Source organism: Arvicanthis niloticus, chromosome 6 (assembly GCF_011762505.2).
Source record: "Arvicanthis niloticus isolate mArvNil1 chromosome 6, mArvNil1.pat.X, whole genome shotgun sequence".
NCBI classification, from domain to species: Eukaryota; Metazoa; Chordata; class Mammalia; order Rodentia; family Muridae; genus Arvicanthis; species Arvicanthis niloticus.
This window is the reverse complement of record NC_047663.1, coordinates 89,019,741-89,046,765: the sequence shown is the minus strand read 5'-3', so window position 1 is coordinate 89,046,765 and position 27,025 is coordinate 89,019,741. Positions and strand designations below refer to the sequence as shown.

Below are 27,025 nucleotides of genomic sequence, written 5' to 3'. Positions count from 1 at the left end.
CTGAACACGCGGGCGAAGGGGACTCAGGAGGCGCGCAGAACAACTGGAGCCTGACCCTGGCTGTGCGGTAAATGGGGACAGACGGACTTCATGCACTTCCTACACGAGGACAGTCAAACAGAGTAAGCAAAAGGTTACTAGCTTCTGCGGGGATCATAAAGAAAAAAGTCAATCGTTCTGAATAAATATAAATTCACATGTATGATACTATTTTAAGTATGCCACTAACATAATATAACCTCTCTACACATATAAATACAGCATATATAATGAGACAGGGTTCCATTGTGTAGCCGGGGCTGGTCTCGAATTCATGGAGATCCGCCTGCCTCTGCCTCCCGAATGCTGGGATTACAGCTGTGTGCCACCACATCTGACTATCACAACACAGTATTAAAATAACTCAACTGTGAACATTCTGGTTCTGGATGGAGCTGGGGGGCAGAACACATGTCTGTTCTGGATACACACAAGGTCTGTGTTCAATCCTCAGGTGTTTGTTTGTTTGTTTGTTTGTTTGTTTTTGTTTTTCGAGACAGGGTTTCTCTGTGTAGCCCTGGCTGTCCTGGAACTTACTCTGTAGACCAGGCTGGCCTCGAACTCAGAAATCCGCCTGCCTCTGCCTCCCAAGTGCTGGGATTACAATCCTCAGTTCTAACGAAGAGAGAAATCTGAAAACTCTGAGGTCTCCTACAACTGAATTTATTTCTCCTAAAAATCTTGCCAGTGGTTCTGCACCTCTGGCAAACACCAGCATTTGGAGACATGAGGATGACAAGGGTCATGCTGGTTGGGCTCAATCTGTGAAGCTCTGCATCTGTGTGGTGGGAAAAGGGCCTGCCGTGTGTCCTGTGTGACAGCTGGCTCCAGCATGCTCTAAAGGCTGGAGTGTTCTCCCTTGTGCCAACATAGAGCTACCACAGGAGGGCTGGGTACCAAGCGATGCCTGAAGAGCCTTCATCCGAGGCTCTGCCCGGGACCAACAACAATGTGTGAGTGGCCAGGTTCAGGCCTCTGCACACCTGGCTCTCTGGACTGGCTGTCATCACAGATATGCAGGTCCGGGTGAGAGATGAGGAGGTGGTAGGAAGACTCCTTCACATCAAACTTCTCAAAATACTGGCTGAGGCGACTGCTGCTGCTGCTGCTGCTGCTGCTGCTGCTGCCGCTGTTGCCCTGGCTGTCACTGAATGCCTGGACCCAGGTCTGCTGGGCACTGGGAGCGGGTGGAGTGATCAACATGTGACAAGAGAAGGCTGTCCATCAGGGACTGGAGAGGGGCTCACTGGTTGACAGCACTGGCTACTCTAGCCAGGTTGCTTGCCAGCACCCAAGGGACAGCTCACGCCTGTCTGTGAACACTCCTGTGGCTAGCACTCCGGGTCCAAAGGGATCCAATACCCTCATATAAACAAGCATGCAGGCAAAACCAATGTACATACAATAATAATGATAATAATGTATAAGGAAAGAAAGGAAGGGAAAAGGCAGGCAGGCAAGCAGACAGACAGATGTCAACTTTGGGCTCTGAGAGGCTTCTTTTGATGCTTTCTGTAACCATAGTCCACATGGATAAAACCCTGATTTAACAGCGCCCCTTCTGTCTTATAACTGCTGTCTAGTGTCTCACTCAGCACTCCCCTGAGAAAGCAGCTCAAACCCCAACAGCTCACACCAAGTCTAGAGCCTGTGTCCTCAGGTCTGAGTCACCTCCTCTAGAGTGTCCTCGCTAAGTGCACCATCGTGCTGGTGGGTGGTGCTCTCAGTGCATGGGGTTTACCTGTCACAGCACCTAGGAGCAACTTGTCAACTGTCTACTCTCTAAGGTGTGGGAAGTCCCAAGGGTAGAGACATGCTACTTCCTCCCTCTAGAGGCTAGCACCCCATGTGACACACAGGGGACCCCAGTGAGCAGAGCAAACAAGTGAGACAGGCACAAGCAACTCCACACGTGGTGAACCCCGTAAGCAAGCCAAAAAGGCCTCCATTCCCCACAACACCAGCACAAATTAGGGCTAGCCACCTGCCCCGCAGCCAAGCAGATGCCCCGTGTGCCTCTGACCTGCACAGGCTCAGGAGCCAGGCTCTTTCTCTGCTGAGCCGACTTCTCCATGGCCGCACTCAGCGACTCAGCATCACCTTGAGCTGTGAGTCAGTCAGCACCAGAGCAGGTCGTCCAGGAGGAAGGTCAGCTTGGAGGCGACCATGATGCAGTCTTTGGTCTGAGGGGTCACAGAGAACACAGTTAGCTCCTGGTGTCTTCCAAGGCCTCAGAGTGACTGTGCTGGCGTCCCCGGCAGCCTTCGCCTTCCAGGAGGTGAAAAGGACCATCAGGCACTTTGGAACACCGACTTCTTACACAGTGACTCCGGTTTGCTTGATTTACCAAAGGCACCAGCCGACCCCCAGATGCTCACGCCCGTGTGTGCATAATACGGGTGGAAACCAAACTGGCTTCTGAAAGCACCGGAACAGGGTGACAGAAGCTTCTCCCACACTGGCGAGGCCAAGGAGGACAGTGGCCCTACAGCGACTTCACAAGTTTCCTCTCCTCGGCGGGGATCAGTGATACAGGTCAGACGCAGGTCACTCTGCTGCCAGTTGGGGTTGACACTGTAACCTTGGAGCTGCCACAGTTCAAAGGAAGCAGGGAAGGCCTTGGAGTGGATCTTGATGGTGATGGAATTGACCATGATGAACAAACCCTCCACCACCTTCTCAGCAAAGCCGTACCCACTGCAACATATGAGGGAAACAGCGGTCAGAGCCAGGACACCAGCAATGGCTGGGGGAGGTGGTGGTCAGAGCTGGTACAGCAGCCAACATGGCTGCTTATTTTTCTTACTTCTTCTCTCCTTGCTGTTGTTTTTTTACCCCTAAGGGTTTTGGTTGGGGATTTTCTTACTATTTGTTTTATTTCCCTTACGTGTGAGTGCACTGCCTCACATGGTTGTTGTGCCCACAGAGTCAAAGGAGGGAGGGGGGGGTTACTTGAACCTGCCTGGAGTTACAGGCGGGAACAGTTGCCATGCGGGTGCTCGGGACAGAACCCAGATCGGCTAAAAGAGCAGCCGGTGCTCCTAACCTCGGCGCCACCTCTGCAGCCTCTGAGAGTCTATATAATATAGATGAAATTGTGTGAAAAGGGAGTGGGAAGATGAAAGAAATGCAGACAGGTCAGGGGGTTGATAGCACTGACTCTGTTCAAGAATGTGCCCTCCTGGGCTGGAGAGATGGCTCAGTGGTTAGGAGCACCGACTGCTCTTCCAGAGGTCCTGAGTTCAGTTCCCAGCAACCACATGGTGCCTCACAACCATCTGTAATGGGGTCCAATGCTCTCTTCTGGTGTGTCTAAAGACAGCAACAGTGTACTCATATAAATAAAATAAATACATCTTTAAAAGAAAAAAAAAGAATGTTCCCTCTCCACCTTGAGGTAGCCAGCAGAGAAATAACACTCCTCCTTCCCTGAGACACCAGAGATGGCAGAGAGAGAAGAAAGCCGCCAAGAAGGCCTCAGGCTGTGGAAAGCACTCTTTTTACTTACTCTTCCACAGACTCCCACACATCCACAAAGCAGGCGGTTATCTTCGCCTGACCTGCCCCACCTCGCCCCACCCCCTCTAGCCCCATCTTCCCAAGAAATCCTCTTCCTCCTTCAGTAAAACAGACATTCTTCAAGTCAGAATTTCTTTTGTCTTTTTTATGTTTTTAAGGACTGGAAGGCATTTGACAATCCACCCACAAGGGGTTTGGTAAAAATTGCATTGTTGCCTTGGCCAAGGAACTGTTAAGCTAAAACCAATTCTGGAATTTTTTCATCACAAGAATCAAATAAATAAATAAATAAATAAATAAACGAATAAATAAAATCTAGAGCCATGTGGCAGAGGCGGTGTCGCATGCCTTTGATCCCAGCACGTCAGGGGCAGAGGCAAGTGGATCTCTGTGTTCAAGGCCAGCCTGATCTACAAAGAGAATCTCAAGATGACCAAGGTTACGTAGAGAAACCCTGTCTGGAAAAACCAAAGACGGGGAGGATAGATATCTAGAAACTAACACTAAAGTGTACATTTATATGCAACTCAGCCACACAGGACTAATCCACAGTCCCTATGGAGTAGGACAAACAGACACAGTTCCTTCCCAGAGAGAGAACACCAGCCTTACACACAAGTCCAAACTACAGTGGAGTCTGGAGCACGGCCATTGTTCCGCGCGCCTCTCGTGTCCCCTTCACCCGCGAAAAAGGACACAGAGGCAGTATTCGGGTGGTTACCACAGATGAGGCTTTACTTGTAGCAGCAGAAGCGGAAAGGCGGAAAGACAGGAAGAGGCACAGCTTAAATACACCCTAGAGTGACGTATTCACTTCTGATTGGCTGTTCACTCATCACCCCATATTACGCCCCAGGATGGGCAGTGACTTTGGTGCGCTTTTGCCTTTTGCACCTGTGCAGTCAGTTGTTTACTAGTGGGAGGACAGGATGTCTGCGCCATCTTGGAATGGCGAATGTTGACATGCTCACTGCGGCTCCCAACAGGCCATGGCATATGCCTTCCTGCCATGGCGCAGGCCTTGATTGATAGCACAGTGACGATGAAAGAAGGTGGTGGCTCATACCAGTAATCCCAGCCCTTGGGGCAAAAGCCAAGTCTGTGACTCTCAGACCAACCTGCTCGGGGATCCTCTTTCCATCTCCAGCACTGATCCTGGAGGTGCACCCCACACCTGCCTGGCATTTACACAGGTGCTGGTGACCCCAACCCCAGTCCTCATGCTTTCCAAACCGGTGCTTCACCCACTGAGCCATCTCTCCAGAAAATGACAAAAAGAGCGCGCCTGGAGAACCACTGCTTTAACCCAGATGGAGGCAGGCGGCTCCCTGTGATCTGAGGCCAACCAGTTCCAGCCAGCTGCATACTGAGAACATGTCTCGAAAGAGAGAGAAAGGAAAAAAAGATAGAAATGAAAAAGTTTTTAAGAGGTTATATTCCCTTAGAAACAAAAAGAAGCCCCCTGCCTACCCCCTAAAAGGAAACGCGAACACAGGCACAAGGAAGCGTATAGATGTTAAAGCAGGTACAGTGTGGTCAGCTGTGGGAAGATTTGACAGTCGCCTCCATTACCGCCTAAGCACTTCCTTCCGAAGGAGAAACAACAGCACAGGTCCGTCCACACAGACACATCTGAATGCATGTTCACGAAAGCCAAAGAGTACAAGTGAAAAGACTGCCCACTGGCTGGAAAGCTGAGCATGTTGGCATAGTCTATAAGCCCAGCTCTTGGGGTGGGAAGGCAGAAGAATCTGAGTTCAAGGCCAGCCTGAGCTGCACAAAGGCAGCCTGGGCTACCAAAGATCCCTCAGGATTGGGAGGAGGCTGAATTACAGCATGTGATGGAATGCAACTCAGTGCTAAGCTGTGTGTCCCTCAGGTCCATACTGCTGTTAGGAACACAGTAAAACAGGGTATCTGGGCTTTGCTTTCGAATCCTGGAGTACACAGGAAACAGTGTTGGCAACATGGTGGTAACTGCTGAGGTCTGGTATTTGAAACACAGGGATTTGAAGTACTAGTCTATGTGCTTCAGTTGTATGCCTGAATTTTTCAGTAATCAAAGTTTTACTTTGAGCCAGAAAAAGTGAGACACACTTTTCATTCATACAGGTTCACACACATTAATAGGCTGAAGCAGGAAGATCCTAAGTTTGAAACCAGCCTGAGCTAAAGCAAGACCATCCATCTGTCTGTCTGTCCATCCATCCATTCATCCATCCATCCATCCATCCATCCATCCATCCATCCATCCATCTATCCATCTGCCATCTTCAGCGAGGCTCACAGTGACTAACCTCTGTCCTGAAGCAAAGGCAATGTGAGACTGGCCATGGGGGGGGGGCGAGGGTCCTCACAGGTTTCCATCTCCACCTCCACCTTATCCAGACACTGGAATACAGAGAGAACTAAGTATCCACACAAAACTCACACAGCACCACAGAACAAGAGGACTGTGCTACAAGCCTCGCACCACCAACACAAACCACACTTCAAGCTTCCTGTCTGGATCCCAAGGGAATTTAAGGATAGTACTTAAGCAGTAAAAACCATTATTAAAAAAGCAAACGCATGCCAGGTAGTGGTGGTGTACACTTTTAATCCCAGCACGTGGGAGGCAGAGGCCAGCCTGGTCTACATACTGAGGCCATTTAGAAAGGCCATGTCAATTAAAACCAAAACAAAAGAAAAGACTACTTTCCAGTAGAAAAAGCCATTACCAAGCAGATTGGATGTGTCTTCAACTTGGTCCACTGGATCTGAAAGAGGAAAGCACACAGGCCTGTGAGAGCCGCTCTTCAAGAGAACAAGCCTGCTGGCTAGGGACGGCAACAGTGCTCAGACCCCATTATCACCCGGATAGGGGCCCTGTTGCAGTAGACCCTGGTGATGGCCAGCCAGGTAGGAAGCTCCAGCACATTCTGGAGAACCTCTTCGTCCAGCTCCAGATGGGTCAGCTGACCCTCCCCTTTCAGAGTGATCAAGTTGATTTTGTCCAGGGATAGATTCTTAGTGAACCTGCAGAGAGTGACAGTAAAACATCATTGTTCCCAGGGCACCGTGATAAATCAGAATGCTGTAGTCCATCACTGCATGACCATCTCCTTACGATGGTCACCATCTTCCTGACAACATGCTGGGAAGTCGGGGAAGAGGCTGGAGGAATGGCGACACAGCCTTCTATTTCTGCATTCCCACATAAAAGTCCCCTAAAGACAGAGAGCTAGGCCTGATGTATGTGCACCCCTGTGATCCTGTAAGTGTTGATGAAGATCAAGGCCACAATGAATTTGAAGCCAGCCTGAGATACTAGTTACCCTGCCCCGAAGACAAAATAACAAAGGACCCCAACTAAACAGAAACATCAAGGACAACAGCTGGTGTTTCATTTTCCTTTCAAAATGTATTTACTACCATGTGTCCATGTGACTCATGTGTTTGCACAAGTATGCCATGGCACACATCTGAAGGTCAGAGGCCAACCTGTCATCCATAGAACACCAGGTTCCATGGAAAAGCACCTTTACCCTTCAATGGCTTCACACAGCGAACACTTAAAGAGACCGAAAGGAGCTGAAGGTATGTTCAACAATTCAAACTGCTGGCTGCTCTTTCAGCGAACTGGAGTTTGGTTCAGAGCACTCACATCAATCAACAAACTGCCTGTTAATTCCAGTTCCCGGAGATCCAATGCCCTCTTCCTGCCGAAAGAGCACCCACAAATATACACATGCCAACATGTACAAACAATAAACACATCTTTAAGAAATTCTGCTCACTAGTGGCCCCACCCTCACTGCGGCAGGACTTGTGTGCTCCGTAGCTTTCCTCAGCCTCCACAGAGTCCACCTGACCTGTCAGAATGCACCAGTAAAAAGCCACCACAGCCAACGAGTTATGTACTAGATCCAGCCAGTTATAACCAATTAGAATCAGCAAATGGCCTTCCAGAATCAGCAAGTGATGACCTACCAGTCCAACTCATGAGCTACTAGATTCCATTAGTGGAGACCTACGAGATTCAATCACCGGTCTACGAAACTCAACCAGTGACCAACCGGCTGATCGGGTGGTGACACAGAAGAATTGAAGTTTGCAACCACGTGAAACATCATCATCTGACATAAAGGAGCACATGGGAAGGAACTGGCATGATAACCAGAGAGCAAGACCTATGGGTGAGGAAGGAGGCCCATGGGAAGCTCCACCTACACAGAAGACACTCACTCCAATAGACCGCCTCCTCAGTAGGTGCTCTAAAGTCCCACCAGCTCCCGTGGGTGCCAGCTCCCAGTGTGTGCACACAGTGCTGGAGAGCCACTCCTCTCAGGTCTCTGATACGATTTTGTGCTTCCAAGATATGCAGCCCTACTCAGCGCTCACTTAGACCTCTTGTCAGGACTGTGTGCAGAGCAGACAGGAGAGATGAAGCAGCCTCCCTCCAGGACAGAAAGCAGGCTGGCTCGCCATGGACTCCAGAACTTCAGAAGTTAGAGTCTCAAGCTCCAGACTGCATGAGCCACTCATCCCCGTGTCCCTGGGCTGGAGGCGTGTCACTACTGCGCTCACTGCTTGGTTGCCTCTGCAAGTGTCCTCTAACAGTCGCAGGCTGTGTTAGCTTCTAAGTAATGCTGGAGCTCAGAAAAATGACCTCCCAAATAGGACGCCTAGCACGCTGGCCATCTCTATTAAAGCCCTGGAAGGACAGCGGATGCCCAGAGCGGCTTCACCGACACTCCTTTATTAAGAACACACACAAGGGGAACGATTGCATGTGGGTCTTTCTCCCAGCTTCCATTAACTAACTTCATTTAGAAAGGAAAGACTCTGGGGCTGGAGAGATGGCTCAGCGGTTGGGGCTCAGTGGTTAAAAGCACTGACTGCTCTTTCAGGGGTTCTGAGTTCAATTCCCAGCAACCACATGGTGGCTCACAACCATCTGTAATGAGATCCAATGCCCTCCTCTGGCATGTCTAAGAAAGCAACAGTGTACTCATATACATAAACTAAATAAATACATTTTAAAAAAAGAAAGGAAGGAAGGAAAGACTCAAGAAGGTATCACAGTTAGGTAAAGTTTTGTCTCTGAACCCAATCAGATCCTAAGAGAATCATTTACCCAGTGCACTGTCAGGCCCTGGGCCCCTCAGACCTTTATCACCTGTCAAAATCCTCCACTCATGAAGGTCACAGGCTATCCCTGTGTGACTATCCCTGAGGATGAAAGCATGTGAGAACCGTTCTCACCTACAGCTACATGCTTCCAGCAGAGCTTCCTCAGGCCAAGGGCAGGCTTCCACCTTAGTTCCACAATAGGATAAAAGAAAAAGAAATGCCCAGACATTAACATGTAAGCTGACTGATTTTAATTCATGTAACTCCGCACGTGTGTGTGTGTTTGTGTGTGTGTGTGTGCGCGTGTGCGCGCACACAAACACGTACATTGGGAACTGAAGGCAGCCTCGTGCATGCCAAGTACAATATTCCAAATCTCTTTGGAGGGAGGGGTATGCTAGGAGATAGAGGCAGGAGGATCTCTTGGAGTTTGAGGCCAGCCTGGTCTACAGAACTTAGCTCCAGGACAACCAGGGCTACATAGAGAAAACCTATCTCCAAAAAGCCAAACACCAAAAACAAACAATAAACAATTCTTTAAAATCAGTTAAGTATGAAGCAGCTTTGTTCTTCACACCAGAGACCAGCTGTCTACCAATGGGTCCTTTCCTCTGACAGCAAACAAAAATGTGGTGAGAAAAAAGTCCATCTATATGGATCACTTGCTAAAGAACAAGACAAGAAAAAGCAAAGGAGTCTTTTTTTTTTTGTGCATGGCCCTAGGAGAGAGGAGAGGAGGCCCAAAGGAGGGGCTGTCCTAGGGAGGAAAAGCAGGCACAACAGGAAGCTGGGCACACCTGCTATCACAGGGCAGGCTTCTGCCAAGCCCCACACAGTCAAGGGATTCAAAGATCACCTTCCTTCAGGACAGACAAAACCAGAATGAGAATCAGTGAGACATAATCTCCCTTATAATCGGCCCAGTCTGATCTCAATCAGCAATCCCGCCTTGACTTCCGAGTCCCAGACTGCAGGTATGTGCTGCCATGCCCACCTAGGAGCTTCAAAAAAGACAGAAAGGAGGAAGGGGACTGGATAGAAATCAGCAGATACAAACACTCGCTGGAACCCACACTGACAGGAGAGAACCAACTCCCACAAGCTGTACACACACCAGTGCACACCACACACACCCCGAAATATTTTTAAAGAAAATAATAAAATAACTTGAAAAGCCCACCCAAGGAGGACCATTATTCTATGCATATATAAAAGGGAAAGTATCTTTAACTATATGCTCCCTTTGATAAGAAATAAACTATAAACACAGAATGTAGAATAAGCTATATTTTTTTTAGCACTGAGGAGTGATCATACTAAAGAGATATGACATAACTAGTTTCTGCATTGTGCTCTCTCCAAAATATCTCTCGAGTTTGATATAAAATAAATGACATTTCCCAGGGCTGGAGAGACCCATCACCTTCTTCTGGCTTCATGGGCACATAAAGCCACCATGTGGTTGCCGGGGAATTACTCAGGACCTCTGGAAGAGCAGTTGGTGCTCTTAACCGCTGAGCCATCTCTCCAGCCCTATTTATATCTTATAATCAGGTCTTCTCAGCTTTATTCTGATGCTCTTTTATCTGTTAACCAACCATACAAATACCAAAATCTATAGGGGCTCATCCCTTAACTACAATAGCATGTTTGTTTATAAATATTTACATATCTTTGAATGTATTTGGTTTCCTGAAAGTGGGTCTTGAATATAGTCCAGGCTGACCTTGACGTCCTGACCCTCCTGTCACTGAGGCCTAACAAGTGCTGGCATTACAGGCTGAACCACCACACTCGGATACACTCCTCCTCCTACTGTAAACAGTTCCTCCAAGATGTACCCGGCACAGGATGCACTGGGAGCCTCTCAGGAACGGTTAGAGGTATACAACCTGCCTAGCATATCCAAGGCCCTGACCTCAAACACTAGAACTCAGATAAAAAAGGGGGGCAGGGAATAAAGAATGCCTCCCTTTACACTCACACAGAGCATGCTCATTAACCTCTGGAAGTAGAATAAATCTCAATTTTTGGGTAAAATTATAGTGCAATGTAATCAAAAACCTTTCTGAACCTCACCAACCCAATGAGATCAGCAAGATCCTTCTTGAGAACACCAGGGCTAATTCATGTCCCCCAGCAACAACAACCAGTCTCTATCTACCAAGACACTGGCTGGTAACCACAGAAGGCGACGTGTTATCAGCTGGATGATCGACTACAAAAGTAAGGAGCATGCATCAAACATCAAAAGCAGAACACTGCTACTCAAAGTCCTTCAGGTAGGGGACAGGGACTTGGATCAATGACAGAGTGCCTGCTTAGCGAGTAAGACCCTGGGCTCTGTCCTCCTCAGTGCATTACCCAGCCACAGAGATGACCATGTGAGGATGCATGGCTCACAGGTGGACACACTGGGTGATGTTTCCTCGGGCAGTTCTCACTGAACATACTTACACAGCTCTAGATATAACACATACAGCACACTTGATGATATGCAAGCACACTCTGCATATCTGGTCTGACACCAATGAAAATATTGTAGTAAACAGATCCCACCTCATAAGCTTCTCCAGAAAAGCAGCAAGAATTCCTTAGAAGTAAATCTCGTGCCCAACACACAAGAAGCCCCAGGCCAGAAACAAATAAGGATTCAGAACACAATGGTACCTTTAATCCCAGAACTTGGGAGGTAGAAGCAGGTAGATCTCTGAATTCAAGGGCTGCCTGGTCTATAGTTCCAATCCAGCCCAGCCAGGGCTACATAATGGGACCATCTTTAAAACAAACAAACAAAAAATACTCCCTAAACTGGTATTTCCAGAATCTTACAGCAAAGATAAAGACTAGGTTTTAAAAGGTGGTCCATGAAGCCAGTTGTTATGGGGGAGGGGCAGAGCACGCTGAACTGAGGCTCTGCAGATGCTACAAGAACTCCAAGCCACACTCACTACCTACACAGAAAATTTCAGCACAAACTCAGCCCATCAGAGGGGCCCAACCAGATTAGACTGAAGCCTTTTCATGAGACCAACTGTCCTATGTCAGCCTTGGGAGCCAGATGAAAACCCTCAAGGAACTATGGGAATCTAAATCTTTTGGAAGAACCTTGCTGTGTATGTACCTCTCTGTACTCCACAGTCTCTGGCATAAACTTTAGTCCGCATCCCTCATGAGCCAGGGTGGCTAAGAAGGCTAATGGCAGCCTGGTATCCGTTGCATGCGGGTATGTGGGGAAACATTTCCAGGCCATCTGTTACTATTGCTGAGCACAGAGGCTCAGCAGAAATCAAGTTGGAGAAACAGACTCATCATCTCATCTCATCTCTCATCTCTCATCTCTCCATCTCTCATCTCTCATCTCTCATCTCTCATCTCTCATCTCTCATCTCTCATCTCTCATCTCTCATCTCAACTCTCATCTCATCTCATCTCTGCCAGAGAACTGCAATCTGCTACAGAGGCGATGGGAAGGCTCTCAATCATCCTCACAAACGTGTCACACGATTTTACAAAGCCAAAGTTTTTAATTTTTTAAACCTGCAGACTTTAATTAATTCAAAATCTCTAATTTTCAAATAAAGAAACAAGTTACCAGAAATGAGAATGGGCTGCCCAGGAGGCATAGCTGGTGATGCTTAAGCCTGGAGCCCAGCACACCACAGACATGCAACAGAACCCAGCATCCTCTGCACTCAACTCCACTGCCCTGCCCCAGGAGCCTGCTGACAGCAGAACCTGCAACAACCCCTCTGCTCCAGATCCACAAATGCACTCTGCTCCGTCACTAAAATATGTAACAAGACCCTGTCTTAAACCTCCAAAACTGATGAGCCTGGAGAGATGGCTCAGTGGCCAAGAGTGCTTGCTGGTTGCTCTTCCAGAGGACCCAGGTTCAATTTCTAATGCCCACATGGCAGCACATAAATGCATGTAGCTCCAGCTCCAGAGGATCTGAAACTCTTTTGGCCTTCTCCAGCTCAGCACACACATGATGCACAGACATACATTCAGGCAAAAGAGAAGTACACACACAAAAATCTTTTTAAATAATAAATTAAATCCCCAAATACTGAAGACTTTTTTCTAGTTAGTGTTTTCTAATTTAATTCCATTATTGTCAGGGAACACACTAAGTTTTTGATATCTTGAATTTTCTCATTATTTTATTTTCTTAATTATGTGTGTTTTGGTTGCATGTATGTATGAGTACCACATAAATGTCTGGTACCCACAGAGGCCAGAAGAAGCTGTCATATTCCCTGGAACTGGAATTACAGACAGTTGTGAGCATCCATGTGGGTGCTGAGAACCGAATCCTGGTCATCCAGAAGAACAGCTAGTGCTCTTAACTGCAGAGCCATCCTGCTAGCAGCTCATTATCTTGAAATTTATTCAAAGAGTTTACTGATCAAGATATGGCCTACCTGGTATACACCCTTCTTGTGCATTTGAAATGAGAATTCTGCAGGTGTTGTGTGTGTGGTATTCTACGAACCTCTATATATGACATATAATTAGAAAACCTCTACGTATGGTTTAGATCATACAACAGTCACCAATGTAGTCTTGTAAAGAAATAAGAGAACTTTCCTATAGACCCTAGCTTCTATTTGCTTTCATTCCTCTTTAATCTGAAGAACATCCATCAGTAAGTACACCTTGTTTGGGGGCCAGAATCCTCAGTTTTATAACTAAAAGTATCTCTAGCTCATCTTCTATTTTGTCTTAGTTACTTTTCTATTGCTGGGATAAAACACCAAGATCAAGAACACTTTAGAATAATGGCTTTATTTTGAGCTTACAGCTCCAAAGGGCTAGAGTCTATGACAGAACAAAAGGATAAGCTGGAGTAGCAGCCCGGACCTCATATGTTAAACCACAAGCAGGAGATAGGGAATAACTTGAAATGGCATGACACTTTTGAAATATCAATGCTTACCCCTGTGAAATACTTCCTCCAGCAAGGTCACACTTCTAGTCCTCCCCAAACAACAACAGCTGGGGACCAAGTATTCAAATGCCCAAGACTTACGGAGAAAGTCTTTCTTTCAACCGACCACATACCTTTAAAGGACATTTTAGCTGGGTATGAAATTTGTAGAGTTTTTTCAGCTATTAAAGTTTCATCCACCACCTTCTGCTGTTAAAGTAATCACTTACTGCTTTTTATACAGTTAACTTGCAGGTGCTTCCATGTTTTTAATCTTTCATTGTCACTAATACGAGCATTAGGTGTCCAGGAATGATTTTGTTATTAGCTTGAGATAGTCTCTCCTCTCATGTAATCCAGGCTGGCCTTGAGCTTGTTGTGTAGCCAGAGGTGACCTTGAACTGATACTCCTGCTTTCATATTCCCACTCTAGGCTTTGTGAATATCAGCCAAGCAAGCTATCCCTAGACCAGAAATGGTTTTCTTTGTTCTTAGCCTGCTTTGGCTGAACATCTTGTATCTAATAAAACCTGCCTATGATAACATTTCCATGGAAATACAACCACATGCTATACAACCCATCCATTTGCAATGTATGAGTCAGTGACTTAGTACTGTCAGTTGTTCAACCATAATAAGTAAAACCAACTTTAGAGCAATTTCATTATCGCCTCACTGAGAAAACCCATGCCCTAGCTGTCACCCCCAGCAGTTCTAGTCAACCATCAGTTTATATCTCTATAGTTTCGCCTATTTGGGATATTTAATACAATAGGAATCTTACATGGTCACTCTTTCTTTATTTAAAATAAATAAATAAACTCTATTGCCTGTACAGATAAGTGTATGTTCATGTCTATGTGTGTGGTTGCATGTGAGTATGCATAAGTGCCACCACACTTGGTTTTTCAGTGATTTTTTTTGATAGCTGGTGGCTAGAAAGGAGATATTCAGCTTTATCTTCACATGGCTGACTGCGTAGGAAGTACCATGCAAAAAGAGCTAGGATACTTGTTGAAATTTAAAGTCAAGGAATGAAGGAACCTGATGTTATCCTCTGATCACCACGTGTCTGTTCACATCTATCAGTCCAGAAATCTACTCTCTAAGATGCTCATGACTGCAGACCTAACAACACCTGATGCTTTGGGTGAGGAGTGGAGGGTTACTGTGCTGTTGGCTTTTTGTTGTTTATGATCTCATGCATCGTAGGCTGGCTTTGAACTCTCTGTACAGTACATAACCTTGCTTTGTTTGTGTTTTGTTTTGTTTGAGACATCTCACTTTGTAGGCCTAGCTATCCTCACTCATTATATAGACCAGGCTGGCCTCAAACTCATAGAGACCTGCCTGTCTCTGCATCATGACTGCTGGGATTAAAGGTATCACCCACCATGCCAATCATCTCTCTGCCTTTTTCCATTTTTAAAGACCTATTTGTTTGTATTTCACATGTATGGTGTTTTATGTATGTCTGTACACCACCACCATGCATGCCTAGTGCCCAATGAGATCAGAAAAGGGTATTGGATCCCCTAAAACTAGAGTTACAGATGGTTTCAAGTCACCATGTGGATGCTAGGAATCTGACCCTGGTCTTCTAGACAGGCAGCCAGTGTTCTTAACCACTGAGCCATCTCTTCAGCCCCAACCTTGAATTTCTGAACCTCCTTCCTTGAATGCTGAGATCCCAGGCATGCACTACCACTCCCTATATATGTGGTGTAAAGGGTGGGGCTCAGAGCATCATTTATGTTAGGCAAGAACTCTAACAACTGATCCCTACCCCTAACGCCATTATTCAAATATTTTTCTATCTTGTTTTATTATCTGCTGATGCGTAACAAATCTCCCTATGCCTGTTATCATAACACAACAAGCATGCTATTAAACCAATGAACTCTATGTTATAAATCTGGTTGAGGAAGGTGCTCAGTTGGTAAATTGCTTGCTGTTCAAGTTAAGAACCCAAGTTTGGATTCCCCAGTGCTCACATAAAGCCACAGCATTGATTGCCATGGCATCTGTACCCCCAGTACTTGGTGAAGGCTGGGAAGGGCTGATCCTGGGGGCTTGCTGGCCAGGAAGTCTACAAACAAGTGTTCCAGGTTCAGTAAAAGACCGTTTCTAAACAGTAAGGTGGGAGAGCTACTGAGGAAGACACTCAACGTAACCAGACTCTTGGGGAAGAGAGGTAAGGTCTCATATAGCTAGCCTAGGTTGACCTCAGACTCTCTATGTAGTCAAAATAAATGACTAAAAAACAAGCTAAACTTTGGAAGATAACACTTCCATTCAGTCAAACTTACTAATATCTCAATACTCGTGTTCTCCAAAACTTTCTTTAAAATTAGATTTATTCTATTTTATGAGCAAAAGTACTTTGCCTTGGGCTGGAGAGATGGCTCAGTGGTTAAGAACACTGACTGCTCTTCCAGACTTCCTGAGTTCAACTCCCAGCAACCACATGGTGGCTCACAACCATCTGTAATGGGATCCAATGCCCTCTTCTGATGTGTCTGAAGACAGCCACAGTGTGCTCATATGAAAATAAATAAATAATATTTTTTTTTAAAAAGACAAGAAAAAAGAAAGAAGTGCTTTGCCTGCAAGTATGTGTATGTACCAAGTCTATGTAAAACCATAGAGGTCAGAAGGTGGCACTGGATCCTGGAACTGGAGTTTCAGACAGTTGTGAGTTCTTTACCACAACAGCCTCTCTCTAACAGCCTTCAAAACTCTTCAATTATGGGCTGGCAGCCAAGTTACATAAAACCAAGTATTACTCTGAACATACATGTAAAAAATTACTCAAGTAGCCAATGGAACACATCCAACCAACACATGCATCTCATACCTGTTTTCCTGGAACGTTGGTACGAACTTCATGCCCTTCACCTAAATAGCTAACATTATTTTTTAAACTTTAATTCGCCCCCTTTACAATTAATACTGATTGATAACATGGAAACTATTCTTTAGTATTTGTTTCTGGCACCAATAATATGTGCTCGCCTTTAATGCATAGACAAAGGAGACCGACTGCTGGATACCGGGCTGAACTGGAGTCCCCTTCCCCAGAGCTAAGGTTTCCTGAACTCTCAAGTCCACACGTGAGGATGCTAAGACAGGAGGACTGTGGGTCCCAGTCAACCTGGGCTGTCGAGGGATACGCTGGCTGTCTCAAGCACGGTCCTCAGTGCACCTGTCTTCTCTCACACACACCTGACTTTCCTGTACCACTCCTCAAACTCTAGTTTGTTCGCATGGTTTTTTGTTTCTTTTTGCTGCAGTTGCTTAGTGACTGAATGCGTATGCACAGTGTATATATACTTAGTGACTGAATGCGTATGCACAGTGTATATATACTTAGTGACTGGATGCGTATGCACAGTGTATATATACTTAGTGACTGGATGCGTATGCACAGTGTATATATACTTAGTGACTGGATGCGTATGCACAGTGTATATATACTTAGTGACTGGATGCGTATGCACAGTGTATATATACTTAGTGACTGGATGCGTATGCACAGTGTATATATACTTAGTGACTGGATGCGTATGCACAGTGTATATATACTTAGTGACTGGATGCGTATGCACAGTGTATATATACTTAGTGACTGAATGCGTATGCACAGTGTATATATACTTAGTGACTGGATGCGTATGCACAGTGTATATATACTTAGTGACTGGATGCGTATGCACAGTGTATATATACTTAGTGACTGGATGCGTATGCACAGTGTATATATACTTAGTGACTGGATGCGTATGCACAGTGTATATATACTTAGTGACTGGATGCGTATGCACAGTGTATATATACTTAGTGACTGAATGCGTATGCACAGTGTATATATACTTAGTGACTGAATGCGTATGCACAGTGTATATATAGCATGCACATGAGAGCACACATACGGAAAGAAAAAAAAAAAACAGCCTGTAGGTGGTGGTCTCTCTCCCACCAAAACCCAGTGCCTTTATCTACTAGTAAGTCATGGTATCTCCCTGCCTTAGACTCTACTGGGGCTGCCAAGAGGGACGGTCCCTTCTGTTGTGGGGCCACTATCCAGCTGGAGAAAGAGCTGGGCTGTGGTTAAAACCATTCTCACTGATTATTCTTTAGCCAGGTTCTATAAAGCGAAGGTAACTAAACATCCTCTAATGGGTGAATGAATTCTCTAGGGGATCAATCCAGTGTACACATTCTGGCTCTTTTACCCTCTGGTGGTTTGAATGAAAATAGTCCCTGTGAGATTCATCTGTTTCAATGTTTGGTCCCCAGTTTAGAAAGGATTAGGAAGTGTGTTCTTGTTAGTAGGTATGTCTCTGGGCAGTGTCTCTCTGTCTCTGCCTGCTACCTGTGGGTCAGGATGCACGCTCTCAGTTACTAGTAGCTACAGTACCATACCTGTCTGCTTCCTGCCATGATGATAATGGACTAATTCTCTAAAACTGTAAGCAAACTTTCCCACCCCCCTTAAATGCACTCTTTTATTAGAGTTGCTTTAGTTGTAGTCTCTTCATCGTGACCTAACAGTAACTAAGACACACTATGCTAAGGTCCCAGTCTCCCCCACATCATGCGCCATTCACAAGAAGATGTTTCCTTCCTTCCTTCTCTTTTCAAGCTCAGTGATAAGGCATTCATCCCTACTCCATTACAAGATCTACCCGTGTAGACGCAAGGCAGCATGGCAGTCGGCCTCAGAAGGCAGAAACAGGGCAATCTCAACACAAGCTGGCCACTGAGATTAGCCCTACTAGGGAGTTCTGGGTCTGACTGACAGTCAACCTCAATGAGTAAGTCTGAAGAACAATGGAGGATAACCCCCGATGTCAACATTGAGCCTCCTCTTGTGTACACATATCCACACATACTCCAAGTTGTGCATGCACACATGCACAGCACATACAGGAACATGAAAAATAAACATGAGTTGGGCAGGGAAATGGCTTAGGTAAAAAACCTGCCACACAGGAGGATGACCTAAACCTGGCCCCAGAATTCACATAAAGTACATACATGGAGGAAACTGATTCCACAAACTTGTCCTCTGGGACTCACACACTTTACAATGAATGTGTAATCACAACTTGCATCAACAAATAGAACAACTCATCTGCCTCTCATCTCCAAAGACTATTTTGGCTTCTGTGATGCTTAAACTCCATTAGAAAGTAAACTGGATTTAGGATCACCTGAGAAATATACCCCTGGTATATCTATGAAGCTGTTTCAGAAAGGTTTAACTGAGGAGGGAAGACCTACCCTGAATAATGATGAAACAGAATGTTGAGTGCCAACTTCTTTCTCTTTGCTTCCTGACTGTAGATGCCATGTTGAGGTGAGAAAAGCATCTTTGCTAAATCTAGACTCTACCTCAAGCTAAGACTGAGTTGAGCCCAACCCTCAGGTATGCACAGTACTTTCTTGAGAACCATAACTCACTTGTATTGTTCTGCTTCTTTAACAGCAAGACTTTCTGTCCCACTTCTTGATCAAAAAGTGATACCATGGTAACACAGCTCTTCTAGTTTGGGTTTTACTGCTGTGACTAGACACCATGGCTCAAGGGACCTCTTATAAAGGACAACATTTAATTGAGGCTGGCTTATAGTTCAGAGGCTCAGTCCATTATCATGGCAGGAAGCATGGCAGCATGGCACTGAAGGAGCTGAGAGTTCTACATTTTGTTCTGAAGGCAAACAGAAGACTATCTTCTGGGCAGCTAGGGGGAGGGTCTAAATGCCTAGACCCACAGCAATATATTTCCTTCAACAAAGACACACCTTCTAATAGTACCACTCCTTGGGCCAAGCACATTCAAACCACCACAGCTGCATGCCTAGCTTTGAATGGAGGATTGCTCCACTATGTTATCAGAAATTGCCCTCTTGTGAAGCTTAACAAACCATGACTTGGGATCCATTTTGGATCCGGAGAGGAGTCTCCTTGGCTATGCCCCAATTTTATAAAAAAGTTCATATCCTTTCATGCTTGTCAACAGCCTCAGCATAAAGTACCAACTTGTGGGTTTTCCCCCCTTTATAACTCTCCTGTTTTATGGACTTAGGGACCACCTCTTTAGGCTTGTAGTCACAAGATTTTATTCCCCTGGCTGGATCTGTTAGACTCAATAAAAACATAAAATTCATAAAGAGCTCATCATGGTTGTCTTCTCTTTGTTGAGAACAGCTTGGGTTCAGCAATGTGACCAGCTACCTCATGTTCCTGCCACCACCCCTCCCCTGTAATGACAGTCTAGATAAAAAAAATTAAAATAAAATAAAAAACCAAAACCACTTTTTTCCTTAATTTGCTTTGTTAGATATTTTTTTTACAGCCAAGTCAATAACTCAGCTTAGTTCTGAATTGTATATACATGAAATTAAGTAGTTTATTAACCATACTACTGATGGTGTCCATTTCCATATTTCTAGTTGGGGGGGGGGCTCCTTATGATTCAAATTGGTGTAGCTATTCTTCCACTCACCCATTTTGCTTGGAGTAAGTTTCCTGAGAAGCCGTTAATCAAATAGCTCCCAATTTTCCTTCTGCCCTACTGCCCACTGTGAACCTTTACAAACACTGGTATTCTAACTACAATCATCCTGGATTTCTCTGGCCGTAATTCATAAAAGCAGGAAAACATCTTGCTAAGCATGACCTCTGAAATAGTCTCCTGGGAACTGCTCCTCCCTCTTGGCTTCTGATGTGTGCAACTGCTCGAAACTGAAGGAAGTCAGGCTGGGAGGGATCCAGAAGCACAGGCTTAGAGCTTCTCCTCCAAAGCTTCCGTCCTCATTCAGGAAGACGCCGTTCTCTTCAGGGGCTCAATGAGGAATCTGAGTTCCTTATAACAATGAAATCCTAAGCTTTTGCAAGAAACAATGATTCTGATAGCAATCACGGTTACAGTTATTAACCAACATTTGCTGTCTTAAGCACTGTCAACCCCTGACATGCAGCTATCACACTGCTCCCAGGAGCTGCATGAAGGATATGCCTAACATCCACTTCGCAGATAAAAAGCCTAAGGCTTTAGGAACTAGACAGCCCTCCTGAGGCCACTCTGCTTGTGGGGGGGTGGGACATGGGAGGGAGCCAGTATTTAATAATGGATTTGTATAGCCTCAGTGATCATCAGTCTGTTCTCCTTGCTGCATTGTTTCCTATTGAGAGATGCCTACTAAAATTACTCTTCTCATAATGAGATGTAATGATGCCAAGCACTGGGGTCTCTGGAACTGGCACGCAAGGCTGACTCTGAGAAGAGAGTGTAGTGAGTGATGTTTGCCTGGTTATGTTGATTTTTTTTTTTTTTTTTTGTGGCTTCCAGCTTTCTTTTTGCACCTGCTCTGAGCTGTACACTGGATGACAGCGTGCTTGTTTGTGCCAGGGTTGAAGGAGGCAGAGTCCATATTAATAGGATCAGAGCACCTTCTCTGCAAAGTCACAGCAACAGGCCTGGCCTGTGCTGACCCTGCAACACACAAAGTCAGACCGCTAACGGAGGGGAAACAATTTCTAACTCGCTTTCAAGTCCACTGTCATCCAATGTCAGGAGTGATCCTCATTACCATAGCAGGGACAGAACGACCAGCTTGCCCTGCTTTTTCCCTCCCACTGCTGCAGAAGGTAGGCCACAAGTCTTTCTTCTTGGGTACTGATGACAGCAATTTGTCTTTCTGGGTCTCCTACCCATGCCGAAGCAGTAGCAGCTGGGACCAAGAAGCCCTCCTGATGTTAGCAAGTCAGCAGATTGCTTCTGGACTGTCCATGCTTAAGTACTTTCCCGTTAAGTATCATATTGATTTTAGGGCCTTCTTACATGTGGCCCAGGACCCTAACTGGACTGTGTTTGGAAAATGAGGAGGAACTGTGTAATGAGAGGAGCTGCCCAGCAGGTCTGCACACACAGCCTTCAGCTCTCCGATGCTGCTGATTTATTTTTATTTATTTAACAAATGTAATAAGACATCGATGCTTCTGGGATGACAGAAGTGTCAGTGGGAAGAGAGACCTAGCGATGAATCAGTGGGGATGAGGATTACATGGATGGCAGACAGAAAAAGAGGTGGGCCTAACACAGAACAGCAAGGGAATTAAATTTATGGCAAAAGGAAAGATGGTGTTACTTTAAAGATCAAGGAAGTATCAGCCTGATGTAGTCAAATTTCACTCCTGAGGCCACTTCCCCTTGCTTTTGGCTTTCACCCTTCACACCAGGACTGCTGATGTCATCTCCCCATACTTCTTCCATCCTTCTTAGTTAACTTCTCATGCAACTGTCAGCTGTCTTTGTCTTTTACCATAGTAAAGTACAAATAATATAATAATATAATATAATACTTAGCAGCTCAACCATCTTAAGGCCCAGCATTTCCATTCAGTACTTCCAGAGACATCTGCATCTCCACTGCCTCCACCTTAGTCCTTACCACCTCATTTCTCTTGGACTAGGACACACCCCCATCTCAGCCTTCCGGTTCCCCCAAATTCTACCTTGCAGTCAGTTTCCCACTCAGCACTATGACAAAAGACCAGTCACTCCCTGCCTGACTTATAGCTTCTCATCCAGCCAACTCCATCACCTCCTGACATCCCTTACTCCCAGCCCTTCACTTCCTCGGTGGCCTTTCAGTCCTAGGAGCGTCTTCGCCCACCATGGCTTTTGACGATGCCATCCACTGACCTGTGTCCTTGTCTCTATTCTTCATGTGGTCTTTGCTCTCTATCTGCCTGCTCCCCTTCACACGTGCCCTGCCCAAAGAGGCCTTCCTTGGAATTGCAAACTGGAGAAGCAAGCAAGCATGTGATCACTCATATGCTTGCAACAATCTCTGTATTGGGTGTGCCTAAACAGATAAAAACTGACAATGGCCCAGGGTATACAAGCTCCAGTTTCCACCAATTTTGTGAGAAATTGGGATTACCATTGCCGTGCCAGGGTAGAAATCACATTTTAAAAATAACATGACTGCTTCACTGCGTCATCTTGGCACAGGGGCCTTGCTGCTCTTCTCTGGAACATTCCACCTTAGGTAGGTGATCTCTGAGTTCTAAGCCAGCCTGTTCAACAGAGCCAGTTCCAGGATGGCTGGGGCCACACAGAGAAACCTTAACTTGAAAAACCAAAACCAAACCAAAAAAGAAAATCCCAAAATAAGACCAACACATTCAGGAACATGAAAAATAAACATGAGTTGGGCAGGGAAATGGCTTAGGTAAAAAACCTGCCACACAGGAGGATGACCTGAACCTGGCCCCAGAATTCACATAAAGTACATACATGGAGAAAACTGATTCCACAAACTTGTCCTCTGGGACTCATACACTTTACAATGAATGTGTTGGTCTTCCTAAGGTGGAATGTTCCAGAGAAGAGCAGCAAGGCCCCTATGCCAAGATGACGCAGTGAAGCAGTCATGTTATTTTTAAAATGTGATTTCTACCCTGGCATGGCAGTGGACTCGGATAATCTCAGCACTAGGGAGACTAAGGCAGGAGGATTATGAACTCAAGGGCCACACAGTGAGACCACATCTCAAAAAGCAAACACGTAGGCTGGCCGTGTTGTTCAGTTGCGGAGCACCTGCCTAGTATGTGCGATCCCCAGATCCAATGCCCAGAATTCTTCCTGGAGAAGAACCAAGTGCAAAACAGCATGTGTGTGGTTTTCAGATGATGAAACTAAAATTTCAAGAAGCTAAAAAACTTGCTGAACACACAGCTCTGAGTTCGCAGACTCGAACTAACTCTCTGCTACAGTGCATGCTCTCGGCTAATCTCCCAAGCCAAGCTCAGGCTCACTACTGAGATCCATCCATTCGTGCCTGTGCTGCTGGAGACTACTCCAGGCCCTGAAATATGCTGGACCTCTAAGCCGATATACTCTGCCCCCAAGTTTTTAAAAATTGTTTTAGACTGATTTTACTCCATGTGTTTGACTGTGTTTCACTAACAAGTATGTTTATATACTAACTCTGAGCCTAGTGCCCTCAGACTGTAAGAGAAGACATTGACACTGCAGCTATAGATGGTTCTGAACACCATGTGGGTGCTGGAAACTGAACCCAGGTCTGCAACAGAAACAACAGGGCTCTCTCTTAACCATTGAGTCATCTCTCCAGCCCCAAAGTCTCTGCTTTTGATAAAATGTTCTAGAAAAAGAGGCCATGAAGAGACTGGGAATATGCAGGGGAGTTCAAAGGGAGAAAAAAAAAAACAGAGAGAAATTATGTAATCATTTTATAATTAAAAATTTAAATATTTTAAAATATATTTTAAAATTAAAATAAAGTACTTATTATAATGAGAGAGGCAGAAGCAGGCAGATCTCTAGGAGTTCAAGGCCAACCTTGTCAACATAAGTTCCAAGACAGGCAGGTTTACACAGAGAAACCTTGTCTTGAAAAACAAAATAGGCTGGGCAGTGGTGTCACACGCCTTTAATCCCAGCACTTGGGAGGCAGACGCAGGCGGATTTCTGAGTTTAAGTCCAGCCTGGTCTACCGAGTGAGTTGCAGGACAGCCAAGGCTATATAGAGAAACCCTGTCTCGAAAAACCAACCAACCAAACAAACAAACAAACAGAAAACAAACAAACAAAAAAAACCAACAAAAAAAGAAAAACAAAATAGAATTCTCTTTGCCAGGCATAGAGGCTCAGCCATGCAATCCAAGACTCAGGAAGCTCAGGCAGAGCTGTTTCCCAAATCCCAGACTAAATCAGCTACACAAAGAGACTGTCTCAAGCCAATACATAGTTTAGCAGGTGGCAGCTTCTAACAGCAAGCCCAAGGGCTGAGTTCAAAGCAAAGGACCACGTGATGGAAGGAGACTCCACATGGCACAGGCACACTCACACACAGACACACTGAAACAGCACACACAAATGTAAGACAGAGAGAGACACTGTCTTAACAATCATAGGAAAGCTATGCAATTCAAACTTCTATTTCTGTAGGAAAAATGAAATGATGTGTCCATGGGTTGCTTAGATTACAGAGCAGAAGACCAAATACGTAGCAAAACCCTGGGTATTTAGAAACAAGCCCTTTACTCCTTCACTACATAGTAGTCATTTCCACAGCCTCCACATCCAACCCGACTAAGTCCTTTTCTGCGATGGCTGGAAACTTGCCATCTCCACTGTCCCTTTGTAAGTTGACTATTATTCTGGAATGACATCATGCGTTTAAGGATGGGCCATCCAAGTCTGGGCTCTCTGTGGCTCAGTCAGCCCGTGCTAAGCAGTGTGCATGGCTTCAGTCCTCAGCATCACACAGACTGAGCAGACAGCCGGAGTGTGCTTCACCAAACAGAAGGCTTTTAAAAAAAACTTTGGTTTCCTGTGGGTTTTGAGACAAGGCCCCATACTGTACCCCAGTCTGGTCTCAAAACTGTAGGCAATCCTTCTGCCTCAGGCTCCTAATTGTTGGGAGCCACCACACGCAGCTTTTCAAAGTAAAATTATACACATCTTTCAGAATGGCCACAATGAGAGGACAGAAAATGCCACATACTGTCAAGGATCTAGGTACTTGGATCCCACACGCCTCAGCCAGCAGTAGCTATGCCGGTTAGCACATCATGTAGGGATATGCTCATGAAAGCCCACACAGTCTACAACCCAGAAGATCTAAAACCCTGTCTTAAACAGTCTCCCGACAGGTGTGTGTTCCAGAAGACATGGGATATGCTCATGAAAGCCATCACAGTCTACAACCCAGAAGATCTAAAACCCTGTCTTAAACAGTCTCCCGACAAGTGTGTGTTCCAGAAGACATGTTCCTAACGGCTCTCACTGGGAAAATACATAATATTCAACCACAGCAAGTATAAGGAAAGTGGATTATATTCCTACTAACAAAAAAGCATACGATCATGCAGTCTGCAACATGATGTAAGCATGCTCACAGCTAAAAGAAACAGGCAAGGGCTAGGGAGCCGGCTCGGCTGGTCAAGCACTCGCTGCACCAGCACGATGACCTGCGCTCAATCCTCAGCATCCACACAGAGACCCAGCTGTGGTAGAGCAGGTTTCTAGTGTGCTCTAGGGAGGCAGAGACAGGAGCATCGAAGGAGCTCACTGGACAGCTGGCCTCACCTTAATCAGTGAATTTCAGGTCCCAGGCAGAAAACTGATGGACAGCTACTGAGAAACGATATATACACACAGGTACACACATACACAAGAACACACACACAAAATGCTTAAGCCAAACAGAAAGCAGATATAGCGGTGTAAACTCGTAATGCATGCACACATAATAAATAAAATGCTTATAAATACGTATATGTATGTAATGAATGAATGAATGACGGCAATGGGGGGACATAGCACAGTTGGTAGTGTTTACCTTCCATGCCTGAGGCACTCACTGGGTTCAATGTCTAGGACCCCAGGGCGGGAAGTGGGCGAGCCACAATCAGTAGTACACACCTCTAAACCTTAGACTTGAGAGTTTGAAGGCAACATGAGCTACAGAGACTCTGTCTCAAGAAATGAGAAGTGGAGCTGTGGCTCAGCTCGGGCAGGGCGCTCACTTGTCAGGTGTGCAAAGCCCTGAGTTCTAGTCCCTGTACTACAAAACCAAAATATCGATTGAAAGATTTTTTTTAAAGCATATACACTGTGCGATCCCATTCACATAAAACAAGATGTTGGTTCCATTTTGATGGAGAGATAATTCTGAAAGAAAGCATCGGTGGGGTAGGAAGCCTCTGTGAGCTGGGAATATTGTCTTTCCAGCATGGGCTTCAGGTGAGTGCTGTGTTCAGTCTGTCACCTGGAACAGACAGACGCAGGGGAACATCACAGCGGCGGGGACTGGTGGGCAGATCCAGAATGCAGCCTGCACTGGAATCTCCTTCCTTCACTCACTGGCTGTGACTCTGGGCAAGTTAGTAACCCTTCTACTGAAATTCAGCTAGAGTTGAATCCCGGCTGCCGGGAGCCGCTCGCCCAGCTCCGCCCGAGGGTTGGTCGGAGGGCTCAGGAAGGGACCGGGGACGCAGGGTGGCGCTCGCTCTCACCCGGACAGATGCTTCAAGAGCTGCTTCTTAATGATCCCGGCCATGCTGCAGCCGCGGCCCGCGTGGAATGCAGGCGGGCGGGCAGCCGTGGCCTCCTCAGTTGTGGAAAAGTGGCGTCCTCTCACCTCGGCGGCCGCCATGGCGCTCTGTCGCCTCTGCCGCAGCGCCCGGAGTTCCGGCACGTTCCCACCCACCGACCCGCGCGACGCCGCAGCCTCCCGCCGAGAGGAACCGTTACCGCGCGCCCTAAGGCTCCTAACACTCCTAACGGGGTGAGGGGCGGGGCGGCGAGGCTCACCGGCCTAGGGGGCGGGGCCCACGGGGCGGGGCCTACACGGTAAGAGGCGGGGCTAACGTTTC

General features: G+C 46.1%; 1 pseudogene across 1 annotated transcript; it reads right to left on the bottom strand.

Moving 5' to 3' along the window:
• Positions 1-26,805, bottom strand: LOC117710355 (bridge-like lipid transfer protein family member 3A; annotated as a pseudogene). The gene is made up of 6 exons (XR_013110806.1): positions 26,666-26,805; positions 6,414-6,576; positions 6,279-6,317; positions 5,856-5,949; positions 1,023-2,736; positions 1-99 (listed from the first exon to the last, which is right to left on the bottom strand). The product of XR_013110806.1 is annotated as a bridge-like lipid transfer protein family member 3A (transcript).
• Positions 26,806-27,025: the final 220 nt, after the last annotated feature.